This window comes from Triturus cristatus, chromosome 1_1 (assembly GCF_964204655.1).
Source record: "Triturus cristatus chromosome 1_1, aTriCri1.1, whole genome shotgun sequence".
NCBI classification, from domain to species: domain Eukaryota; kingdom Metazoa; phylum Chordata; class Amphibia; order Caudata; family Salamandridae; genus Triturus; species Triturus cristatus.
Genome location: NC_140579.1, coordinates 695,512,388 through 695,537,217, shown reverse-complemented (window position 1 = coordinate 695,537,217; position 24,830 = coordinate 695,512,388).

Genomic DNA, 24,830 nt, shown 5'->3' with positions numbered 1-24,830 from the left:
GATCTTGCAGGAGGTGTTGTTTCAGGGTTTAGGGCAGTGCAGTGGTGTTCAGGCAGTGTAGTGGGTCGTGCTGTGGGTGGTGTTTCAGGGTTTAGGGCAGTGCAGTGGTGTTCTGGCAGTGTAGATGTTGTGCTGGGGGTGGTGTTTCAGGGTTTAGGGCAGAGCAGTGGTGTTCGAGCAGTGTTGGGGGTCATGCTGGGGATGGTGTTATAGGGTTTAGGGCAAAGCAGTGGTGTTCGGGCAATGTAGGGGATGTGCGGGGGTGGTGTTTTAGGGTTTGGGGCAGAGCAGTGGTGTTTCGGCAGTGTAGGGGGCTGTGCTGGGGGTGGTGTTTCAGGGTTTAGGGCAGTGCAGTGGTGTTCGGGCAGTGTAGGGTGTTGAGCAGGGGGTCGTGTTTCAGGGTTTAGGGCAGTGCAGTGGTGTTCGGGCAGTGTTGGGGATCTAGCTGGGGGTGGTGTTTCAGGGTTTAGGCAGTGGCGTTCGAGCAGTGTAGGGGGGTCTTGCTGGGGGTGGTGTTTCAGGGTTTAGGGCAGTGCAGTGGTGTTCGGACAGTTTAGGGGGTCTTGCTGGGGGTGGTGTTTCAGGGCTTAGGGCAGTGCAGTGTTGTTCGGGCAGTGTAGGAGTTCTTGCTGGGGTGGTTTTTCAGGGATTAGGGCAGTGCAGTGGTGTTCGGGCAGTGTTGGGGGTCGTGCAGGGGGTGGTGTTTCAGGGCTTAGGGCAGTGCAGCGGTGTTCTGGCAATGTAGTGGGTTGTGCAGGGGGGTGGAGTTTCAGAGATTAGGGCAGTGCAGTGGTGTTCGGGCAGTGTAGGGGGTCATTCTGGGGCTGGTGTTTCAGGGTTTAGGGCAGAGCAGTGGTGCTCGGGCAGTGTTGGGGGTCATGCTGGGGATGGTGTTATAGGATTAAGGCCAGAGCAGTGGTGTTCAGGCAATGTAGGGGATGTGTGGGGGTGCTGTTTTAGGGTTTAGGGCAGAGCAGTGGTGTTTGGGCAGTGTAGGGGGTCATGCTGGGGGTGGTGTTTCAGGGTTTAGGGCAGTGCAGTGGTGTTCAGGCAGTTTAGGGGGTCGTGCAGGGTGTGGTGTTTCAGGGTTGAGGGCAGTGGTGTTCGGGCATTCTAGGGGGTCATGCTGGGGGTGGTGTTTCAGGGCTTAGGGCAGTGCAGTGGTGTTCGGGCAGTGTGGGGGTTCTTGCTGGGGTGGTGTTTCTGGGTTTAGGGCAGTGCAGTGGTGGTCAGGCAGTGTTGGGGGTTGTGCAGGGGGGTGGAGTTTCAGGGTTTAGGGCAGTGCAGTGGTGTTTGGGCAGTGTAGGGGGTCATGCTGGGGCTGGTGTTTCAGGGTTTAGGGCAGTGCACTGGTGTTTGGGCAGTGTGAGGGGTGGTGCTGGGGTTGGTGTTTTAGGGTATAGGACAGTGCAGTGGTGTTCGGGCAGTGCAGGGGTTCATGCTAGGGCTGGTTTTTAAGGGTTTAGGGCAGTGCAGTGGTGTTCAGGCAGTGTAGGGGATCTTACTGGGCTTGTGTTTCAGGGTTTAGGGCAGTGCAGTGGTTTTTGGGCAGTGTAGGGGGTTGTGCTGGTACTGGTGTTTCAGGGTTTAGGGCAGTGCAGTGGTGTTTGGGCAGTGTATTGGGTCGTCCTGGGGCAGGTGTTTCAGGGTTTAGAGAAGTGCAGTGGTGTTCGGGCAGTGTAGGAGGTCGTCCTGGGGCTGTTGTTTCAGGGTTTAGGGCGGAGCAGTGGTGTTCGGGCAGTGTACAGGATGTACTGGGGGTGGTGTTTCAGGGTTTAGGGCAGTGCAGTGGTGTTCGGGCAGTGTAGGGGGTAGCACAGGGGGTGGTGTTTCAGGGTTTAGGGCAGTGCAGTGGTGCTCGGGTAGTGTAGGGGGTTGTGCTGGGGGTGGGTTTTCAGGGTTTAGGGCAGTGAAGTGGTGTTCGGGTAGTGTAGGGGGTTGTGCTGGGGCTGGTGTTTCAGGGCTTAGGTCTGTGCAGTGGTGTTCGGGCAGTGTAGTGGGTCGTGCAGGGGGGTGGAGTTTCAGAGTTTAGGGCAGTGCAGTGGTGTTAGGGCAGTGTAGGGGGTCATGCTGGGGCTGGTGTTTCAGCGTTTAGGGCAGTGCAGTGGTGTTCAGGCAGTGTAGTGGGTCGTGCTGTGGGTGGTGTTCAGGGTTTAGGGCAGTGCAGTGGTGTTCGGGCAGTGTAGGTGTCGTGCTGGGGGTGGTGTTTCAGGGTTTAGGGCAGTGCAGTGGTGTTCGGGCAGTGTTGGGGGTCGTTCAGGGGGTGGTATTTCAGAGTTTAGGGCAGTGCAGTGGTGTTGGGCAGTGTAGGGGGTTGTGCTGGGGCTGGTGTTTCAGGGTTTAGGGCAGAGCAGTGGTTTTCGGGCAGTGTAGGGGGTCGTGCTGAGGCTGGTGTTTCAGGGTTTAGGACAGTGCAGTGGTGTTCGGGCAGTGTAGGGGGTCGTACTGGGGCTCGTATTTCACAGTTTAGGGCAGTGCAGTGGTGTTCGGTCAGAGAAGGGGGTCGTGCAGGGGCTGGGGCTTCAGTGTTTAGGGCAGTGCAGTGGTGTTCGGGCAGTGTAGGGGGTTGTGCTGGCTAGTGTTTCAAGGCTTAGGGCAGTGCCGTGGTGTTCGGGCAGTGTATTGGGTCGTGCTGGGCCTGGTGTTTCAGGGTTTAGGGCAGTGCAGTGGTGTTCGGGCAGTGCAGGGGGTTGTGCAGGGGGTGGTGTTTCAGGGTTTAGGGCAGTGCAGTGGTGTTCGGGCAGTGTTGGGGATCTTGCAGTGGGTGGTGTTTCAGGGTTTAGGGCAGTGCAGTGGTGTTCAGGCAGTGTAGTGGGTCGTGCTGTGGGTGGTGTTTCAGGGTTTAGGGCAGTGCAGTGGTGTTCGGGCAGTGTAGGGGTTGTACTGGGGTGGTGTTTCAGGGTTTAGGGCAGAGTAGTGGTGTTCGGGCAGTGTTGGGGGATGTGCGGGGGTGGTCTTTTAGGGTTTAGGGCAGAGCAGTGGTGTTTGGGCAGTGTACTGGGTCGTGCTGGGGGTGGTGTTTCAGGGTTTAGGGCAGTGCAGTGGTGTTCGGGCAGTGTAGGGGGTTGTCCAGGGGGTGGTGTTTCAGGGTTTAGGGCAGTGCAGTGGTGTTCGGGCAGTGTTGGGGATCTTGCTGGGGGTGGTGTTTCAGGGTTTAGGCAGTGGTGTTCGGGCAGTGTAGGGTTTCTTGCTGGGGGTGGTGTTTCAGGGTTTAGGGCAGTGCAGTGGTGTTCCTGCAGTGTAGGGGGTCTTGCTGGGGGTGGTGTTTCAGGGTTTAGGGCAGTGGCAATCGGACATTGTAGGGGGTCTCACTGGGGGTGGTGTTTCAGGGCTTAGGGCAGTGCAGTGTTGTTCGGGCAGTGTAGGGGTTCTTGCTGGGGTGGTGTTTCAGGGTTTAGGGCAGTGCAGTGGTGTTCGGGCAGTGTTGGGGGTCGTGCAGGGGGTGGTGTTTCAGAGTTTAGGGCAGTGCAGTGGTGTTCGGGCAGTGTAGGGGGTCGTGCTAAGGCTGGTGTTTCAGGGTTTAGGGCAGTGCAGTGGTTTTCGGACAGTGTAGGGGGTCGTGCTGAGGCTGGTATTTCAGGGTTAGGACAGTGCAGTGGTGTTCGGGCAGTGTAGGGGGTCATACTGGGGCTCGTGTTTCACGGTTTAGGGCAGTGCAGTGGTGTTCGGGCAGTGTAGGGGGTCGTGCTGGGTCTGCTGTTTCAGGGTATATGGCAGTGCAGTGGTGTTTGGGCAGTGTAGGGGGTTGTGCTGGCTAGTGGTTCAAGGTTTAGGGCAGGGCAGTGGTGTTCGGGCAGTGTTGGGGATCTTGCAGGAGGTGGTGTTTCAGTGGTTTAGGGCAGTGCAGTGGTGTTCAGGCAGTGTAGTGGGTCGTGCTGTGGGTGGTGTTTCAGGGTTTAGGGCAGTGCAGTGGTGTTCTGGCAGTGTAGGTGTTGTGCTGGGGGTGGTGTTTCAGGGTTTAGGGCAGAGCAGTGGTGTTCGGGCAGTGTTGGGGGTCATGCTGGGGATGGTGTTATAGGGTTTAGGGCAAAGCAGTGGTGTTCGGGCAATGTAGGGGGATGTGCGGGGGTGGTTTTTTAGGGTTTAGGGCAGATCAGTGGTGTTTGGGCAGTTTAGGGGGTTGTGCTGGGGGTGGTGTTTCAGGGTTTAGGGCAGTGCAGTGGTTTTCGGCCAGTGTAGGGGGTTGAGCAGGGGGTGGTGTTTCAGGGTTTAGGGCAGTGCAGTGGTGTTCAGGCAGTGTTGGGGATCTTGCTGGGGGTGGTGTATCAGGGTTTAGGCAGTGGTGTTCGGGCAGTGTAGGGGGTCTTGCTGGGGGTGGTGTTTCAGGGTTTAGGGCAGTGGTGTTGAGGCAGTGTAGGGGGTCTTGCTGGGGGTGGTGTTTCAGGGTTTAGGGCAGAGGTGTTCAGGCATTGTAGAGGGTCTCGCTGGGGGTGGTGTTTCAGGGCTTAGGGCAGTGCAGTGTTGTTCGGGCAGTGTAGGAGTTCTTGCTTGGGTGGTTTTTCAGGGGTTAGGGCAGTGCAGTGGTGTTCGGGCAGTGTTGGGGGTCGTGCAGGGGGTGGTGTTTCAGGGCTTAGGGCAGGGCAGTGTTGTTCTGGCAGTGTAGTGGGTTGTGCAGGGGGGTGGAGTTTCAGAGTTTAGGGCAGTGCAGTGGTGTTCGGGCAGTGTAGGGGGTCATTCTGGGGCTGGTGTTTTAGGGTTTAGGGCAGAGCAGTGGTGCTCCGGCGGTGTTGGGGGTCATGCTGGGGATGGTGTTATAGGGTTTAGGCCAGAGCAGTGGTGTTTGGGCAATGTAGGGGGATGTGTGGGGGTGGTGTTTTAGGGTTTAGGGCAGAGCAGTGGTGTTTGGGCAGTGTAGGGGGTCATGCTGGGGGTGGTGTTTCAGGGTTTAGGGCAGTGCAGTGGTGTTCAGGCAGTGTAGGGGGTTGTGCAGGGGGTGGTGTTTCAGGGTTTAGGGCAGTGCAGTGGTGTTCGTGCAGTGTAGGGGGTCGTGCAGGGGGTGGTGTTTCAGGGTTTAGGGCAGTGCAGTGCTGTTCGGGCAGTGTTGGGGATCTTGTTGGGGGTGGTGTTTCAGGGTTTAGGCAGTGGTGTTCGGGCAGTGTAGGGGGTCTTGCTGGGGGTGGTGTTTCAGGGTTTAGGGCAGTGGTGTTCGGGCAGTGTAGGGGGTCTTGCTGGGGGTGGTGTTTCAGGGTTGAGGGCAGTGGTGTTCGGGCATTGTAGGGTGTCGTGCTGGGGGTGGTGTTTTAGGGCTTAGGGCAGTGCAGTGGTCTTCGGGCAGTGTGGGGGTTCTTGCTGGGGTGGTGTTTCAGGGTTTAGGGCAGTGCAGTGGTGTTCAGGCAGTGTTGGGGGTTGTGCAGGGGGGTGGAGTTTCAGGGTTTAGGGCAGTGCAGTGGTGTTCAGGCAGTGCAGGGGGTCATGCTAGGGCTGGTTTTTGAGGGTTTAGGGCAGTGCAGTGGTGTTCAGGCAGTGTAGGGGATCGAACTGGGCTTGTGTTTCAGGGTTTAGGGCAGTGCAGTGGTTTTGGGGCAGTGTAGGGGGTTGTCCTGGGGCAGGTGTTTCAGGGTTTAGAGCAGTGCAGTGGTATTCGGGCAGTGTAAGGGGTTGTGCTGGTACTGGTGTTTCAGGGTTTAGGGCAGTGCAGTGGTGTTTGGGCAGTGTAGGGGGTCGTCCTGGGGCAGGTATTTCAGGGTTTAGAGCAGTGCAGTGGTGTTCGGGCAGTGTAGAGGACATACTGGGAGTAGTGTTTCAGGGTTTAGGGCAGTGCAGTGGTGTTCCGGCAGTGTAGGGGGTAGCACAGGGGGTGGTGTTTCAGGGTTTAGGGCAGTGCAGTGGTGATCGGGAAGTGTAGTGGGTTGTGCTGGGGGTGGTTTTTCAGGGTTTAGGGCAGTGAAGTGGTGTTCGGGCAGTGTAGGGGGTCGTCCTGGGGCTGGTGTTTCAGGGCTTAGGTCTGTGCAGTGGTGTTCGGGCAGTGTAGTGGGTCATGCAGGGGGGTGGAGTTTCAGAGTTTAGGGCAGTGCAGTGGTGTTAGGGCAGTGTAGGGGGTCATGCTGGAGCTGGTGTTTCAGGGTTTAGGGCAGTGCAGTGGTGTTCAGGCTGTGTAGTGGGTCGTGCTGTGGGTGGTGTTTTAGGGTTTAGGGCAGTGCAGTGGTGTTCGGGCAGTGTAGGTGTCGTGCTGGGGTGGTGTTTTAGGGTTTAGGGCAGTGCAGTGGTGTTCGGGCAGTGTAGGTGTCGTGCTGGGGTGGTGTTTCAGGGTTTAGGGCAGAGCACTGCTATTCGGGCGGTGTTGGGGGTCATGCTGGGGATGGTGTTATAGGGTTTAGGCCAGAGCAGTGGTGTTCGGGCAATGTAGGGGGATGTGTGGGGGTGGTGTTTTAGGGTTTAGGGCAGAGCAGTGGTGTTTGGGCAGTGTAGGGGGTCATGCTGGGGGTGGTGTTTCAGGGTTTAGGGCAGTGCAGTGGTGTTCAGGCAGTGTAGGGGGTTGTGCAGGGGGTGGTGTTTCAGGGTTTAGGGCAGTGCAGTGGTGTTCGGGCAGTGTAGGTGTTGTACTGGGGTGATGTTTCAGGGTTTAGGGCAGAGTAGTGATGTTCGGGCAGTGTTGGGGGATGTGCGGGGGTGGTGTTTTAGGGTTTAGGGCAGCGCAGTGGTGTTTGGGCAGTGTAGGGGGTCGTGCTGGGGGTGGTGTTTCAGGGTTTAGGGCAGTGCAGTGGTGTTCGGGCAGTGTAGGAGGTTGTGCAGGGGGTGGTGTTTCAGGGTTTAGGGCAGTGCAGTGGTGTTCGGGCAGTGTTGGGGATCTTGCTGGGGGTGGTGTTTCAGGGTTTAGGCAGTGGTGTTCGGGCAGTGTAGGGTTTCTTGCTGGGGGTGGTGTTTCAGGGTTTAGGGCAGTGCAGTGGTGTTCCTGCAGTGTAGGGGGTCTTGCTGGGGGTGGTGTTTCAGGGTTTAGGGCAGTGGCGTTCGGACATTGTAGGGGGTCTCACTGGGGGTGGTGTTTCAGGGCTTAGGGCAGTGCAGTGTTGTTCGGGCAGTGTAGGGGTTCTTGCTAGGGTGGTGTTTCAGGGTTTAGGGCAGTGCAGTGGTGTTCGGGCAGTGTTGGGGGTCGTGCAGGGGGTGGTGTTTCAGAGTTTAGGGCAGTGCAGTGGTGTTCGGGCAGTGTAGGGGGTCGTGCTAAGGCTGGTGTTTCAGGGTTTAGGGCAGTGCAGTGGTTTTCGGACAGTGTAGGGGGTCGTGCTGAGGCTGGTATTTCAGGGTTTAGGACAGTGCAGTGGTGTTCGGGCAGTGTAGGGGGTCGTACTGGGGCTCGTGTTTCACGGTTTAGGGCAGTGCAGTGGTGTTCGGGCAGTGTAGGGGGTCGTGCTGGGTCTGGTGTTTCAGGGTATATGGCAGTGCAGTGGTGTTCGGGCAGTGTAGGGGGTTGTGCTGGCTAGTGGTTTAAGGTTTAGGGCAGGGCAGTGGTGTTCGGGCAGTGTTGGGGATCTTGCAGGAGGTGGTGTTTCAGGGTTTAGGGCAGTGCAGTGGTGTTCAGGCAGTGTAGTGGGTCGTGCTGTGGGTGGTGTTTCAGGGTTTAGGGCAGTGCAGTGGTGTTCTGGCAGTGTAGGTGTTGTGCTGGGGGTGGTGTGTCAGGGTTTAGGGCAGAGCAGTGGTGTTTGGGCAGTGTTGGGGGTCATGCTGGGGATGGTGTTATAGGGTTTAGGGCAAAGCAGTGGTGTTCGGGCAATGTAGGGGGATGTGCGGGGTGGTGTTTTAGGGTTTAGGGCAGAGCAGTGGTGTTTTGGCAGTTTAGGGGGTTGTGCTGGGGGTGGTGTTTCAGGGTTTAGGGCAGTGCAGTGGTTTTCGGCCAGTGTAGGGGGTTGAGCAGGGGGTGGTGTTTCAGGGTTTAGGGCAGTGCAGTGGTGTTCGGGCAGTGTTGGGGATCTTGCTGGGGTGGTGTTTCAGGGTTTAGGCAGTGGTGTTCGGGCAGTGTAGGGGGTCTTGCTGGGGGTGGTGTTTCAGGGTTTAGGGCAGTCGTGTTCGGGCAGTGTAGGGGGTCTTGCTGGGGGTGGTGTTTCAGGGTTTAGGGTAGAGGTGTTCGGGCATTGTAGAGGGTCTCGCTGGGGGTGGTGTTTCAGGGCTTAGGGCAGTGCAGTGTTGTTCGGGCAGTGTAGGAGTTCTTGCTTGGGTGGTTTTTCAGGGGTTAGGGCAGTGCAGTGGTGTTCCGGCAGTGTTGGGGGTCGTGCAGGGGGTGGTGTTTCAGGGCTTAGGGCAGTGCAGTGGTGTTCTGGCAATGTAGTGGGTCGTGCAGGGGGGTGGAGTTTCAGAGTTTAGGGCAGTGCAGTGGTGTTCGGGCAGTGTAGGGGGTCATTCTGGGGCTGGTGTTTTAGGGTTTAGGCCAGAGCAGTGGTGTTCGGGCAATGTAGGGGGATGTGTGGGGGTGGTGTTTTAGGGTTTAGGGCAGAGCAGTGGTGTTTGGGCAGTGTAGGGGGTCATGCTGGGGGTGGTGTTTCAGGGTTTAGGGCAGTGCAGTGGTGTCCAGGCAGTGTAGGGGGTCTTGCTGGGGGTGGTGTTTCAGGGTTGAGGGCAGTGGTGTTCGGGCATTGTAGGGTGTCGTGCTGGGGGTGGTGTTTTAGGGCTTAGGGCAGTGCAGTGGTGTTCGGGCAGTGTGGGGGTTCTTGCTGGGGTGGTGTTTCAGGGTTTAGGGCAGTGCAGTGGTGTTCAGGCAGTGTTGGGGGTTGTGCAGGGGGGTGGAGTTTCAGGGTTTAGGGCAGTGCAGTGGTGTTCGGGCAGTGCAGGGGGTCATGCTAGGGCTGGTTTTTGAGGGTTTAGGGCAGTGCAGTGGTGTTCAGGCAGTGTAGGGGATCGAACTGGGCTTGTGTTTCAGGGTTTAGGGCAGTGCAGTGGTTTTGGGGCAGTGTATGGGGGTCATCCTGGGGCAGGTGTTTCAGGGTTTAGAGCAGTGCAGTGGTGTTCGGGCAGTGTAGGGGGTTGTGCTGGTACTGGTGTTTCAGGGTTTAGGGCAGTGCAGTGGTGTTTGGGCAGTGTAGGGGGTCGTCCTGGGGCAGGTATTTCAGGGTATAGAGCAGTGAAGTGGTGTTCGGGCAGTGTAGAGGACATACTGGGAGTGGTGTTTCAGGGTTTAGGGCAGTGCAGTGGTGTTCGGGCAGTGTAGGGGGTAGCACAGGGGGTGGTGTTTCAGGGTTTAGGGCAGTGCAGTGGTGATCGGGCAGTGTAGTGGGTTGTGCTGGGGGTGGTTTTTCAGGGTTTAGGGCAGTGAAGTGGTGTTCGGGCAGTGTAGGGGGTCGTGCTGGGGCTGGTGTTTCAGGTCTTAGGTCTGTGCAGTGGTGTTCGGGCAGTGTAGTGGGTCATGCAGGGGGGTGGAGTTTCAGAGTTTAGGGCAGTGCAGTGGTGTTAGGGCAGTGTAGGGGGTCATGCTGGGGCTGGTGTTTCAGGGTTTAGGGCAGTGCAGTGGTGTTCAGGCTGTGTAGTGGGTCGTGCTGTGGGTGGTGTTTCAGGGTTTAGGGCAGTGCAGTGGTGTTCGGGCAGTGTAGGTGTCATGCTGGGGTGGTGTTTCAGGGTTTAGGGCAGAGCAGTGCTATTCGGGCGGTGTTGGGGGTCATGCTGGGGATGGTGTTATAGGGTTTAGGCCAGAGCAGTGGTGTTCGGGCAATGTAGGGGGATGTGTGGGGGTGGTGTTTTAGGGTTTAGGGCAGAGCAGTGGTGTTTGGGCAGTGTAGGGGGTCATGCTGGGGGTGGTGTTTCAGGGTTTAGGGCAGTGCAATAGTGTTCAGGCAGTGTAGGGGGTTGTGCAGGGGGTGGTGTTTCAGGGTTTAGGGCAGTGCAGTGGTGATCGGGCAGTGTAGTGGGTTGTGCTGGGGGTGGTTTTTCAGGGTTTAGGGCAGTGAAGTGGTGTTCGGGCAGTGTAGGGGGTCGTGCTGGGGCTGGTGTTTCAGGGCTTAGGTCTGTGCAGTGGTGTTCGGGCAGTGTAGTGGGTCATGCAGGGGGGTGGAGTTTCAGAGTTTAGGGCAGTGCTGTGGTGTTAGGGCAGTGTAGGGGGTCATGCTGGGGCTGGTGTTTCAGGGTTTAGGGCAGTGCAGTGGTGTTCAGGCTGTGTAGTGGGTCGTGCTGTGGGGGGTGTTTCAGGGTTTAGGGCAGTGCAGTGGTGTTCGGGCAGTGTAGGTGTCATGCTGGGGTGGTGTTTCAGGGTTTAGGGCAGAGCAGTGCTATTCGGGCGGTGTTGGGGGTCATGCTGGGGATGGTGTTATAGGGTTTAGGCCAGAGCAGTGGTGTTCGGGCAATGTAGGGGGATGTGTGGGGGTGGTGTTTTAGGGTTTAGGGCAGAGCAGTGGTGTTTGGGCAGTGTAGGGGGTCATGCTGGGGGTGGTGTTTCAGGGTTTAGGGCAGTGCAATGGTGTTCAGGCAGTGTAGGGGGTTGTGCAGGGGGTGGTGTTTCAGGGTTTAGGGCAGTGCAGTGGTGTTCGTGCAGTGTAGGGGGTCGTGCAGGGGGTGGTGTTTCAGGGTTTAGGGCAGTGCAGTGCTGTTCGGGCAGTGTTGGGGATCTTGTTGGGGGTGGTGTTTCAGGGTTTAGGCAGTGGTGTTCGGGCAGTGTAGGGGGTCTTGCTGGGGGTGGTGTTTCAGGGTTTAGGGCAGTGGTGTTTGCGCAGTGTAGGGGGTCTTGCTGGGGGTGGTGTTTCAGGGTTGAGGGCACTGGTGTTCGGGCATTGTAGGGTGTCATGCTGGGGGTGGTGTTTTAGGGCTTAGGGCAGTGCAGTGGTGTTCGGGCAGTGTGGGGGTTCTTGCTGGGGTGGTGTTTCAGGGTTTAGGGCAGTGCAGTGGTGTTCAGGCAGTGTTGGGGGTTGTGCAGGGGGGTGGAGTTTCAGGGTTTAGGGCAGTGCAGTGGTGTTCAGGCAGTGCAGGGGGTCATGCTAGGGCTGGTTTTTGAGGGTTTAGGGCAGTGCAGTGGTGTTCAGGCAGTGTAGGGGATCGAACTGGGCTTGTGTTTCAGGGTTTAGGGCAGTGCAGTGGTTTTGGGGCAGTGTAGGGGGTCGTCCTGGGGCAGGTGTTTCAGGGTTAGAGCAGTGCAGTGGTGTTCGGGCAGTGTAGGGGGTTGTGCTGGTACTGGTGTTTCAGGGTTTAGGGCAGTGCAGTGGTGTTTGGGCAGTGTAGGGGGTCGTCCTGGGGCAGGTATTTCAGGGTTTAGAGCAGTGCAGTGGTGTTCTGGCAGTGTAGAGGACATACTGGGAGTGGTGATTCAGGGTTTAGGGCAGTGCAGTGGTGTTCGGGCAGTGTAGGGGTAGCACAGGGGGTGGTGTTTCAGGGTTTAGGGCAGTGAAGTGGTGTTCGGGCAGTGTAGGGGGCGTGCTGGGGCTGGTGTTTCAGGGCTTAGGTCTGTGCAGTGGTGTTCGGGCAGTGTAGTGGGTCATGCAGGGGGGTGGAGTTTCAGAGTTTAGGGCAGTGCAGTGGTGTTAGGGCAGTGTAAGGGGTCATGCTGGGGCTGGTGTTTCAGGGTTTAGGGCAGTGCAGTGGTGTTCAGGCTGTGTAGTGGGTCGTGCTGTGGGTGGTGTTTCAGGGTTTAGGGCAGTGCAGTGGTGTTCGGGCAGTGTAGGTGTCGTGCTGGGGTGGTGTTTCAGGGTTTAGGGCAGAGCAGTGCTATTCGGGCAGTGTTGGGGTCATGGTGGGGATGGTGTTATAGGGTTTAGGGCAAAGCAGTGGTGTTCGGGCAATGTAGGGGGATGTGCGGGGGTGGTGTTTTAGGGTTTAGGGCAGATCAGTGGTGTTTGGGCAGTGTAGGGGGTCGTGCTGGGGGTGGTGTTTTAGGGTTTAGAGCAGTGCAGTGGTGTTCTGGCAGTGTAGGGGGTTGTGCTGGGGGTGGTTTTTCAGGGTTTAGGGCAGTGCAGTGGTGTTCGGGCAGTGTAGGGGGTCATGCAGGGGGTGGGGTTTCAGGGTTTAGGGCAGTGCAGTGGTGTTCAGGCAGTGTAGGGGGTAGTGCAGGGGTTGTTGTTTCAGGGTTTAGGGCAGTGCATTGGTGTTCGGGCAGTGTAGGGGGTCATGCAGGGGGTAGTGTTTCAGAGTTTAGGGCAGTGCAGTGGTGTTCGGGCAGTGTAGGGTGTCGTGCTGGGGGTGCATTTTCACGGTTTAGGGCAGTTCAGTGGTGTTCGGGCAGTGTAGGGGGTCGTGCTGGGGCTGGTGTTTCAGGGCTTAGGGCAGTGCAGTGGTGTTCGGGCAGTGTAGTGGGTCGTGCAGGGGGGTGGAGTTTCAGAGTTTAGGACAGTGCAGTGGTGTTCGGGCAGTGTAGTGGGTCGTGCTGGGGCTGGTGTTTCAGGGTTTAGGGCAGTGCAGTGGTGTTCGGGCAGTATGGGGAGTCGTGCTGGGGCTGGTGTATCAGGTTATAGGGCAGTGCAGTGGTGTTCGGGCAGTGTAGGGGTCATGCTGAGGCTTGTGTTTCAGGGTATAGGGCAGTGCAGTGGTGTTCGGGCAGTGTAGGGGGTCGTGCTGGGGGTGGTGTTTCAGTGTTTATGGCAGAGCAGTGGTGCTCGGGCAGTGTTGGGGTCATGCTGGGGATGGTGCTATAGGGTTTAGGCCAGAGAAGTGGTGTTTGGGCAATGTAGGGGGATGTGTGGGGGTGGTAATTTATGGTTTAGGCAGAGCAGTGGTGTTTGGGCAGTGAAGGGGTCATGCTGGGTGTGGTGTTTCAGGGTTTTGGGCAGTGCAGTGGTGTTCAGACAGTGTAGGGGGTTGTGCAGGGGGTGGTGTTTCAGGGTTTAGGGCAGTGCAGTGGTGTTCGGGCAGTGTAGGGGGTCTTGCTGGGGGTGGTGTTTCAGGGTTGAGGGCAGTCGTGTTCGGGCATTGTAGGGGATCGTGCTGGGGGTGGTGTTTCAGGGCTTAGGGCAGTGCAGTAGTGTTCGGGCAGTGTGGGGGTTCTTGCTGGGGTGGTGTTTCAGGGTTTAGGGCAGTGCAGTGGTGTTCGGGCAGTGTTGGGGGTCGTGCAGGGGGGTGGAGTTTCAGGGTTTAGGGCAGTACAGTGGTGTTCGGGCAGTGTAGGAGGTCGTGCTGGTGTTTCAGGGTTTAGGGCAGTACACTGGTGTTTGGGCAGTGTGAGGGGTGGTGCTGGGGTTAGTGTTTTAGGGTAAAGGGCAGTGCAGTGGTGTTCGGGCAGTGCAGGGGGTCATGTTAGGGATGGTTTTTGAGGGTTTAGGGCAGTGCAGTGGTGTTCGGGCAGTGTAGGGGATCGTTCTGGGCTTGTGTTTCAGGGTTTAGGGCAGTGCAGTGGTTTTTGGGCAGTGTAGGGGGTCGTGCTGGTACTGGTGTTTCAGGGTTTAGGGCAGCGCAGTGGTGTTCGGGCAGTGTAGGGGGTCGGCCTGGGGCAGGTGTTTCAGGGTTTAGAGCAGTGCAGTGGTGTTCGGGCAGGGTAGGAGGTTGTCCTGGGGCTGTTGTTTCAGTTTTTAGGGCAGTGCAGTGGTGTTCGGGCAGTGTAGTGGGTCATGCAGGGGGGTGGAGTTTCAGAGTTTAGGGCAGTGCAGTGGTGTTAGGGCAGTGTAGGGGGTCATGCTGGGGCTGGTGTTTCAGGGTTTAGGGCAGTGCAGTGGTGTTCAGGCTGTGTAGTGGGTCGTGCTGTGGGTGGTGTTTCAGGGTTTAGGGCAGTGCAGTGGTGTTCGGGCAGTGTAGGTGTCGTGCTGGGGTGGTGTCTCAGGGTTTAGGGCAGAGCAGTGCTATTCGGGCAGTGTTGGGGTCATGGTGGGGATGGTGTTATAGGGTTTAGGGCAAAGCAGTGGTGTTCGGGCAATGTAGGGGGATGTGCGGGGTGGTGTTTTAGGGTTTAGGGCAGATCTGTGGTGTTTGGGCAGTGTAGGGGGTCGTGCTGGGGGTGCTGTTTTAGGGTTTAGAGCAGTGCAGTGGTGTTCTGGCAGTGTAGGGGGTTGTGCTGGGGGTGTTTTTTCAGGGTTTAGGGCAGTGCAGTGGTGTTCGGGCAATGTAGGGGGTCATGCAGGGGGTGGGGTTTCAGGGTTTAGGGCAGTGCAGTGGTGTTCAGGCAGTGTAGGGGGTAGTGCAGGGGTTGTGGTTTCAGGGTTTAGGGCAGTGCAGTGGTGTTCGGGCAGTGTAGGGGGTCATGCAAGGGGTAGTGTTTCAGAGTTTAGGGCAGTGCAGTGGTGTTCGGGCAGTGTAGGGTGTCGTGCTGGGGGTGCTGTTTCACGGTTTAGGGCAGTTCAGTGGTGTTCGGGCAGTGTAGGGGGTCGTGCTGGGGCTGGTGTTTCAGGGCTTAGGGCAGTGCAGTGGTGTTCGGGCAGTGTAGTGGGTCGTGCAGGGGGGTGGAGTTTCAGAGATTAGGACAGTGCAGTGGTGTTCGGGCAGTGTAGTGGGTCGTGCTGGTGCTGGTGTTTCAGGGTTTAGGGCAGTGCAGTGGTGTTCGGGCAGTATGGGGGGTCGTGCTGGGGCTGGTGTATCAGGGTATAGGGCAGTGCAGTGGTGTTCGGGCAGTGTAGGGGTCATGCTGAGGCTTGTGTTTCAGGGTATAGGGCAGTGCAGTGGTGTTTGGGCAGTGTAGGGGGTCGTGCTGGGGGTGGTGTTTCAGTGTTTATGGCAGAGCAGTGGTGCTCGGGCAGTGTTGGGGGTCATGCTGGGGATGGTGCTATAGGGTTTAGGCCAGAGAAGTGGTGTTTGGGCAATGTAGGGGGATGTGTGGGGGTGGTAATTTATGGTTTAGGGCAGAGCAGGGGTGTTTGGGCAGTGAAGGGGTCATGCTGGGTGTGGTGTTTCAGGGTTTTGGGCAGTGCAGTGGTGTTCAGACAGTGTAGGGGGTTGTGCAGGGGGTGGTGTTTCAGGGTTTAGGGCAGTGCAGTGGTGTTCGGGCAGTGTAGTGGGTCGTGCAGGGGGTGGTGTTTCAGGGTTTAGGGCAGTGGTGTTCGGGCAGTGTAGGGGGTCTTGCTGGGGGTGGTGTTTCAGGGTTGAGGGCAGTCGTGTTCGGGCATTGTAGGGGATCGTGCTGGGGGTGGTGTTTCAGGGCTTAGGGCAGTGCAGTGGTGTTCGGGCAGTGTGGGGGTTCTTGCTGGGGTGGTGTTTCAGGGTTTAGGGCAGTGCAGTGGTGTTCGGGCAGTGTTGGGGGTCGTGCAGGGGGGTGGAGTTTCAGGGTTTAGGGCAGTACAGTGGTGTTCGGGCAGTGTAGGAGGTCGTGCTGGTGTTTCAGGGTTTAGGGCAGTGCACTAGTGTTTGGGCAGTGTGAGGGGTGGTGCTGGGGTTGGTGTTTTAGGGTATAGGGCAGTGCAGTGGTGTTCGGGCAGTGCAGGGGGTCATGTTAGGGATGGTTTTTGAGGGTTTAGGGCAGTGCAGTGGTGTTCGGGCAGTGTAGGGGATTGTTCTGGGCTTGTGTTTCAGGGTTTAGGGCAGTGCAGTGGTTTTTGGGCAGTGTAGGGGGTCGTGCTGGGGGTGTTTTTTCAGGGTTTAGGGCAGTGCAGTGGTGTTCGGGCAATGTAGGGGGTCATGCAGGGGGTGGGGTTTCAGGGTTTAGGGCAGTGCAGTGGTGTTCGGGCAGTGTAGGGTGTCGTGCTGGGGGTGCTGTTTCACGGTTTAGGGCAGTTCAGTGGTGTTCGGGCAGTGTAGGGGGTCGTGCTGGGGCTGGTGTTTCAGGGCTTAGGGCAGTGCAGTGGTGTTCAGGCAGTGTAGGGGGTAGTGCAGGGGTTGTGGTTTCAGGGTTTAGGGCAGTGCAGTGGTTTTCGGGCAGTGTAGGGGGTCATGCAAGGGGTAGTGTTTCAGAGTTTAGGGCAGTGCAGTGGTGTTCGGGCAGTGTAGGGTGTCGTGCTGGGGGTGCTGTTTCACGGTTTAGGGCAGTTCAGTGGTGTTCGGGCAGTGTAGGGGGTCGTGCTGGGGCTGGTGTTTCAGGGCTTAGGGCAGTGCAGTGGTGTTCGGGCAGTGTAGTGGGTCATGCAGGGGGGTGGAGTTTCAGAGTTTAGGACAGTGCAGTGGTGTTCGGGCAGTGTAGTGGGTCATGCTGGTGCTGGTGGTTCAGGGTTTAGGGCAGTGCAGTGGTGTTCGGGCAGTATGGGGGGTCGTGCTGGGGCTGGTGTATCAGGGTATAGGGCAGTGCAGTGGTGTTCGGGCAGTGTAGGGGTCATGCTGAGGCTTGTGTTTCAGGGTATAGGGCAGTGCAGTGGTGTTCGGGCAGTGTAGGGGGTCGTGCTGGGGGTGGTGTTTCAGTGTTTATAGCAGAGCAGTGGTGCTCGGGCAGTGTTGGGGGTCATGCTGGGGATGGTGCTATAGGGTTTAGGCCAGAGAAGTGGTGTTTGGGCAATGTAGGGGGATGTGTGGGGGTGGTAATTTATGGTTTAGGGCAGAGCAGTGGTGTTTGGGCAGTGAAGGGGTCATGCTGGGTGTGGTGTTTCAGGGTTTTGGGCAGTGCAGTGGTGTTCAGACAGTGTAGGGGGTTGTGCAGGGGGTGGTGTTTCAGGGTTTAGGGCAGTGCAGTGGTGTTCGGGCAGTGTAGGGGGTCGTGCAGGGGGTGGTGTTTCAGGGTTTAGGGCAGTGGTGTTCGGGCAGTGTAGGGGGTCTTGCTGGGGGTGGTGTTTCAGGGTTGAGGGCAGTCGTGTTCGGGCATTGTAGGGGATCGTGCTGGGGGTAGTGTTTCAGGGCTTAGGGCAGTGCAGTGGTGTTCGGGCAGTGTGGGGGTTCTTGCTGGGGTGGTGTTTCAGGGTTTAGGGCGGTGCAGTGGTGTTCGGGCAGTGTTGGGGGTCGTGCAGGGGGGTGGAGTTTCAGGGTTTAGGGCAGTACAGTGGTGTTCGGGCAGTGTAGGAGGTCGTGCTGGTGTTTCAGGGTTTAGGGCAGTGCACTAGTGTTTGGGCAGTGTGAGGGGTGGTGCTGGGGTTGGTGTTTTAGGGTATAGGTCATTGCAGTGGTGTTCGGGCAGTGCAGGGGGTCATGTTAGGGATGGTTTTTGAGGGTTTAGGGCAGTGCAGTGGTGTTCGGGCAGTGTAGGGGATTGTTCTGGGCTTGTGTTTCAGGGTTTAGGGCAGTGCAGTGGTTTTTGGGCAGTGTAGGGGGTCGTGCTGGTACTGGTGTTTCAGGGTTTAGGGCAGTGCAGTGGTGTTCGGGCAGTGTAGGGGGTCGTCCTGGGGCAGGTGTTTCAGGGTTTAGAGCAGTGCAGTGGTGTTCGGGCAGGGTAGGAGGTCGTCCCGGGGTTGTTGTTTCAGTTTTTAGGGCAGTGCAGTGGTGTTCGGGCAGTGCAGGGGGTCATGCAGAGGGTGGTGTTTCAGGGTTTAGGGCATTGCAGTTGTGTTCGGGCAGTGTAGGGGGTCGTGCTGGGGCTGGTGTTTCAAGGCTTAGGGCAGTGCAGTGGTGTTCAGGCAGTGTAGTGGATCGTGCTGGGGCTGGTGTTTCAGTGCTTAGGGCAGTGCAGTGGTGTTAGGGCAGTGTAGGGGGTCATGCCGGGGCTGGTGTTTCAGGGTTTAGGGCAGTGCAGTGGTGTTCAGGCAGTGTAGTGGGTCATGCTGTGGGTGGTGTTTCAGGGTTTAGGGCAGTGCAGTGGTGTTCGGGCAGTGTAGGGGTCATGCTGGGGCTGGTGTTTCAGGGTTTAGGGCAGAGCAGTGGTGTTCGGGCAGTGTTGGGGATCTTGCAGGGGGTGGTGTTTCAGGGTTTAGGGCAGTGCAGTGGTGTTCAGGCAGTGTAGTGGGTCGTGCTGTGGGTGCTGTTTCAGGGTTTAGGGCAGTGCAGTGGTGTTCGGGCAGTGTAGGTGTTGTGCTGGGGGTGGTGTTTCAGGGTTTAGGGCAGAGAAGTGGTGTTTGGGCAGTGTTGGGGGATGTGCGGGGGTGGTGTTTTAGGGTTTAAGGCAGAGCAGTGGTGTTTGGGCAGTGAATGGGGTCATGCTGGGGGTGGTGTTTCAGGGTTTAGGGCAGTGCATTGGTGTTCAGGCAGTGTAGGGGGTCTTGCTGCGGGTGGTGTTTCAGGGTTTAGGGCAGTGGCATTCGGGCATTGTAGGGGGTCTCGCTGGGGGTGGTGTTTCAGGGCTTAGGGCAGTGCAGTGTTGTTCCGGCAGTGTAGGGGTTCTTGCTGGGGTGGTGTTTCAGGGTTTAGGGCAGTGCAGTGGTGTTCGGGCAGTGTAGGGGGTCTTGCTGCGGGTGGTGTTTCAGGGTTTAGGGTAGTGGCATTCGGGCATTGTAGGGGGTCTCGCTGGGGGTGGTGTTTCAGGGCTTAGGGCAGTGCAGTGTTGTTCCGGCAGTGTAGGGGTTCTTGCTGGGGTGGTGTTTCAGGGTTTAGGGCAGTGCAGTGGTGTTCGGGCAGTGTAGGGGGTCGTACAGGGGGTGGTGCTTCAGAGTTTAGGGCAGTGCAGTGGTGTTCGGACAGTGTAGGGGGTTGTGCTGGCTAGTGTTTCAAGGTTTAGGGCAGTGCAGTGGTGTTCGGGCAGTGTTGGGGATCTTGCAGGAGGTGGTGTTTCAGGGTTTAGGGCAGTGCAGTGGTGTTCAGGCAGTGTAGTGGGTCGTGCTGTGGGTGGTGTTTCAGGGTTTAGGGCAGTGCAGTGGTGTTCGGGCAGTGTAGGTGTTGTGCTGGGGGTGGTGTTTCAGGGTTTAGGGCAGAGCAGTGGTGTTCGGGCAGTGTTGGGGGTCATGCTGGGGATGGTGTTATAGGGTTTAGGGCAAAGCAGTGGTGTTCGGCAATGTAGGGGGATGTGCAGGGGTGTTGTTTTAGGGTTTAGGGTAGAGTAGTGGTGTTTCGGCAGTGTAGGGGGTCGTGCTGGGGGTGGTGTTTCAGGGTTTAGGGCAGTGCAGTGGTGTTCGGGCAGTGTTGGGGTTCTTGCTTGGGGTGGTGTTTCAGGGTTTAGGCAGTGGTGTTCGGGCAGTGTAGGGGGTCTTGCTGGGGGTGGTGTTTCAGGGTTTAGGGCAGTGCAGTGCTGTTCGGACAGTTTAGGGGGTCTTGCTGGGGGTGGTGTTTCAGGGCTTAGGGCAGTGCAGTGTTGTTCGGGCAGTGTAGGAGTTCTTGCTGGGGTGGTTTTTCAGGGATTAGGGCAGTGCAATGGTGTTCGGGCAGTGTTGGGGGTCGTGCAGGGGGTGGTGTTTCAGGGCTTAGGGCAGTGCAGCGGTGTTCTGGCAATGTAGTGGGTTGTGCAGGGGGGTGGAGTTTCAGAGATTAGGGCAGTGCAGTGGTGTTCGGGCAGTGTAGGGGGATGTGCAGGGGTGTTGTTTTAGGGTTTAGGGTAGAGTAGTGGTGTTTCGGCAGTGTAGGGGGTCGTGCTGGGGGTGGTGTTTCAGGGTTTAGGGCAGTGCAGTGGTGTTCGGGCAGTGTTGGGGTTCTTGCTTGGGGTGGTGTTTCAGGGTTTAGGCAGTGGTGTTCGGGCAGTGTAGGGGGTCTTGCTGGGGTGGTGTTTCAGGGTTTAGGGCAGTGGTGTTCAGACATTGTAGGGGGTCTCGCTGGGGGTTGTGTTTCAGGGCTTAGGGCAGTGCAGTGTTGTTCGGGCAGTGTAGGGGGTCGTGCAGGGGGTGGTGTTTCAGGGCTTAGGGCAGTGCAGTGGTGTTCTGGCAATGTAGTGGGTCATGCAGGGGGTGGAGTTTCAGAGTTTAGGGCAGTGCAGTGGTGCTCGGGCAGTGTAGGGGGTCATTCTGGGGCTGGTGTTTCAGGGTTTAGGGCAGTGCAGTAGTGTTCTGGTAGTATGGGGGTTGTGCTGGGTCTGGTGTATCAGGATATAGGGCAGTGCAGTGGTGTTCGGGCAGTGGAGGGGTCATGGTAGGGCTTGTGTTTCAGGGTATAGGGCAGTGCAGTGGTGTTTGGGAAGTGTAGGGGGTCGTGCTAGGGGTGGTGTTTCAGGGTTTAGGGCAGAGCAGTGGTGCTCGGGCAGTGTTGGGGGTCATGCTGGGGATGGTGTTATAGGGTTTAGGGCAGTGCAGTGGTGTTCGAGCAGTGTAGGGGGTCGTGCAGGGGGTGGTGTTTCAGGGTTTAGGGCAGTGCAGTGCTGTTCGGGCAGTGTTGGGGATCTTGCTGGGGTTGGTGTTTCAGGGTTTAGGCAGTGGTGTTCGGGCAGTGTAGGGGGTCTTGCTGGGGGTGGTGTTTCAGGGTTGAGGGCAGTGCAGTGGTGTTCGGGCAGTGTGGGGGTTGTTGCTGGGGTGGTGTTTCAGGGTTTAGGGCAGTGCAGTAGTGTTCGGGCAGTGTTGCAGGTCGTGCAGGGGGGTGGAGTTTCAGGGTTTAGGGCAGTGCAGTGGTGTTTGGGCAGTGTAGGGGGTCGTGCTGGGACTGGTGTTTCAGGGTTTAGGGCAGTGCACTGGTGCTTGGGTAGTGTGAGGGTTGGTGCTGGGGTTGGTGTTTTAGGGTATAGGACAGTGCAGTGGTGTTCGGGCAGTGCAGGGGGTCATGCTAGGGCTGGTTTTTGAGGGTTTAGGGCAGTGCAGTGGTGTTCAGGCAGTGTAGGGGATCGTGCTGGGCTTGTGTTTCAGGGCTTAGGTCAGTGCAGTGTTGTTCGGGCAGGGAAGTGGGTCGAGCAGGGGGGTGGAGTTTCAGAGTTTAGGGCAGTGCAGTAGTGTTAGGGCAGTGTAGGGGGTCATGCTGGGGCTGGTGTTTCAGGGTTTAGTGCAGTGGTGTTCAGGCAGTGTAGTGGGTCGTGCTGTGGGTGGTGTTTCAGGGTTAGGGCAGTGCAGTGGTGTTCGGGCAGGGTAGGTGTTGTGCTGGGGGGGGTGTTTCAGGGTTTAGGGCAGTGCAGTGGTGTTCGGGCAGTGTAGGGGGTTGTGCTGGGGGTGGTTTTTCAGGGTTTAGGGCAGTGCAGTGGTGTTCGGACAGTGTAGGGGGTCATGCAGGGGGTGGTGTTTCAGGGTTTAGGGCAGTGCAGTGGTGTTCAGGCAGTGTAGGGGTAGTGCAGGGGTTGTTGTTTCAGGGTTTAGGGCAGTGCAGTGGTGTTCGGGCAGTGTAGGGGTCATGCGGGGTGGTGTTATAGGGTTTAGGGCAGTGCAGTGGTGTTCGGGCAGTATAGGGTGTCGTGCTGGGGGTGGTGTTTCACGGTTTAGGGCAGAGCAGGGGTGCTCGGGCAGTGTTGGGGGTCATGCTGGGGATGGTGTTATAGGGTTTAGGCCAGAGCAGTGGTGTTCGGGCAGTGTAGGGGGTCTTGCTGGGGGTGGTATTTCAGGGTTGAGGGCAGTGGTGTTCGGGCATTGTAGGGGGTCATGCTGGGGGTGGTTTTTCAGGGCTTAGGGCAGTGCAGTGGTGTTCAGGCAGTGTGGGGGTTCTTGCTGGGGTGGTGTTTCAGGGTTTAGGGCAGTGCAGTGGTGTTCGGGCAGTGTTGGGGGTCGTGCAGGGGGGTGGAGTTTCAGGGTTTAGGGCAGTGCAGTGGTATTCGGGCAGTGTAGGAGGTCGTGCTGGGGCTGGTGTTACAGGGCTTAGGGCAGTGTAGTGGTGTTCGGGCAGTGTAGTGGGTCGTGCAGGGGGGTGGAGTTTCAGAGTTTAGGGCAGTGCATTGGTGTTCGGGCAGTGTAAGTGTCATGCTGGGGGTGGTGAATCAGGGTTTAGGGCAGACCAGTGGTGTTCGGGCAGTGTTGGGGTTCATGCTGGGGATGGTGTTATAGGATTTAGGGCAGTGCAGTTGTGTTCGGGCAGTGTATTGGGTCGTGCTGGGCCTGGTGTTTCAGGGTTTTGGGCAGAGCAGTGGTGTTCGGGCAGTGTAGGGGTCGTGCTTTGGGTGGTGATATAGGGTTTAGGGCAGAGTAGTAGTGTTCGGGCAATGTAGGGGGATGTGCGGGGGTGGTGTTTTAGGGTTTAGGGCAGAGCAGTGGTTTTTTGTGCAGTGTAGGGGGTCGTGCTGGGGGTGGTGTTTCAGGGTTTAGGGCAGTGCAGTGGTGTTCGGGCAGTATGGGGGGTCATGCTGGGGCTGGTGTATCAGGGTATAGGGCAGTGCATTCATGTTCGGGCAGTGTGTGGGTCATGCTGGGGCTTGTGTTTCAGGGTATAGGGCAGTGCAGTGGTGTTCGGGCAGTGTAGGGGTTGTGCTGGGGCTGGTGTTTCAGGGTTTAGGGCGTTGCAGTGGTGTTTGGGCAGTGTAGGGGGTCATCTTGGGGATGCTGTTTTAGGGTTTAGGACATTGCAGTGGTGTTCGGGCAGTGTAGGGGGTCATCCTGGGGCTGTTGTTTCAGGGTTTAGGGCAGAGCAGTGGTGTTCGGGCAGTGTAGAAGACGTACTGGGGGTGGTGTTTCAGAGTTTAGGGCAGTGCAGTTGTGTTCGGGTAGTGTAGGGGGACGTTCTGGGGGTGGTGTTTCAGGGTTTAGGGCAGTGCAGTGGTGTTCGAGCAGTGTAGGGGGTCGTACAGGGGGGTGTTTCAGGATTTAGAGCAGTGCAGTGGTTTTCGGGCAGTGTAGGGGGTCTTGCTGGGGGTGGTGTTTCAGGGTTTAGGCCAGTGCATTGGTGTTCGGTCAGTATAGGGGGTCTTGCAGGGGGTGGTGTTTCAGGGTTTAGGGCAGTGCAGTGGTGTTCGGGCAATGTAGGGGGTCATGCTGGGGGTGGTGTTTCAGGGAATAGCGCAGTGCAGTGGTGTTCGGGCAGTGCGGGGGATCATGCTGGGGCTGGTGTTTCATGGTGTAGGGCAGTGCAGTGGTGTTCGGGCCATGTGGGGGATGTTGCCGGGGGTGGTGTTTCAGGGTTTAGGCAGTGGTTTTCGGGCAGTGTAGGGGGTCTTGCTGGGGGTGGTGTTTCAGGGTTGAGGGCAGTGGTGTTCGGGCATTGTAGGGGATTGTGCTGGGGGTGATGATTCAGGGCTTAGGGCAGTGCAGTGGTGTTCGGGCAGTGTGGGGGTTCTTGCTGGGGTGGTGTTTCAGGGTTTAGGGCAGTGCAGTGGTGTTCGGGCAGTGTTGGGGGTTGTGCAGGGGGGTGGAGTTTCAGGGTTTAGGGCAGTGCAGTGGTGTTCAGGAAGTGTAGGGGGTCGTGCTGCGGCTGGTGTTTCAGGGTTTAGGGCAGTGCACTGGTGTTTGGGCAGTGTGAGGGGTGGTGCTGGGGTTGGTGTTTTAGGGTATAGGGCAGTGCAGTGGTGTTCGGGCAGTGCAGGGGGTCATGCTAGGGCTGTTTTTTAAGGGTTTGGGGCAGTGCAGTGGTGTTCGGGCAGTGTAGGGGATTGTGCTGGGCTTGTGTTTCAGGGTTTAGGGCAGTGCAGTGGTTTTTGGGCAGTGTAGGGGGTCGTACTGCTACTGGTGTTTCAGGGTTTAGGGCAGTGCAGTGGTGTTCGGGCAGTGTAGGGGGTCGTCCTGGGGAAGGTGTTTCAGGGTTTAGGGCAGTGCAGTGGTGTTCGGGCAGTGTAGGGGGTCGTCCTGGGGCTGTTGTTTCAGGGTTTAGGGAAGAGCAGTGGTGTTCGGGCAGCATAGAGGACGTACTGGGGTGGTGTTTCAGGGTTTAGGGCAGTGCAGTGGTGTTCGGGCAGTGTAGGGGGAAGCTCAGGGGGTGGTGTTTCAGGGTTTAGGGCAGTGCAGTGGTGTTCAGGCAGTGTAGGGGATCATGCAGGGGGTGGTGTTTCAGGGTTTAGGTCAGTGCAGTGGTGTTCGGGCAGTGTAGGGGGTCGTGCTGGGGGTGGTAATTCAGGGTTTAGGGCAGTGCAGTGGTGTTCAGGCAGTGTAGTGGGTCGTGCTGTGGGTGGTGTTTCAGAGTTTAGGGCAGTGCAGTGGTGTTCGGGCAGTGTAAGTGTTGTGCTGGGGGTGGTGTTTCAGGGTTTAGGGCAGAGCAGTGGTGTTCGGGCAGTGTTGGGGGTCATGCTGGGGATTGTGTTATAGGATTTAGGGCAGTGCAGTTGTGTTCGGGCAGTGTATTGGGTCGTGCTGGGCCTGGTGTTTCAGGGTTTTGAGCAGAGCAGTGTTGTTCGGGCAGTGTAGGGGTCGTGCTTTGGGTGGTGATATAGGGTTTAGGGCAGAGTAGTTGTGTTTGGGCAATGTAGGGGGATGTGCAGGGGTGGTGTTGTAGGGTTTACGGCAGAGCTGTGGTGTTTGTGCAGTGTAGGGGGTCGTGCTGGGGGTGGTGTTTCAGGGTTTAGGGCAGTGCAGTGGTGTTCGGGCAGTATGGGGGTCATGCTGGGGCTGGTGTATCAGGGTATAGGGCAGTGCAGTGGTGTTCGGGCAGTGTAGGGGTCATGCTGGGGTTTGTGTTTCAGGGTATAGGGCAGTGCAGTGGTGTTCGGGCAGTGTAGGGGGTCGTGCTGGGGGTGGTGTTTCAGGGTTTAGGGCAGAGCAGGGGTGCTCGGGCAGTGTTGGGGGTCATGCTGGGGATGGTGTTATAGGGTTTAGGCCAGAGCAGTGGTGTTCGGGCAAGGTAGGGGGATGTGTGGGGTGGTAGTTTAGGGTTTAGGGCAGAGCAGTGGTGTTTGGGCAGTGTAGGGGGTCATGCTGGGGTGGTATTTCAGGGTTTAGGGCAGTGCATTGGTGTTCAGGCAGTGTAGGGGGATGTGCAGGGGGTCGTGTTTTAGGGTTTAGGGCAGTGCAGTGGGGTTCGGGCAGTGTAGGGGGTCGTGCAGGGGGTGGTGTTTCAGGGTTTAGGGCAGTGCAGTGCTGTTCGGGCAGTGTTGGGGATCTTGCTGGGGTGGTGTATCAGGGTTTAGGCAGTGGTGTTCGGGCAATGTAGGGGGTCTTGCTGGGGGTGGTGTTTCAGGGTTGAGGGCAGTCGTGTTTGGGCATTGTAGGGGGTCATGCTGGGTGGTGTTTCAGGGCTTAGGGCAGTGCAGTGGTGCTCAGGCAGTGTGGGGGTTCTTGCTGGGTGGTGTTTCAGGGTTTAGGGCCGTGCAGTGGTGTTCGGGCAGTGTTAGGGGTCGTGCAGGGGGTGGAGTTTCAGGGTTTAAGGCAGTGCAGTGGTGTTCGGGCAGTGTAGGAGGTCGTGCTGGGCTGGTGTTTCAGGATTTAGGGCAGTGCACTGGTGTTTGGGCAGTGTGAGGGGTGGTGCTG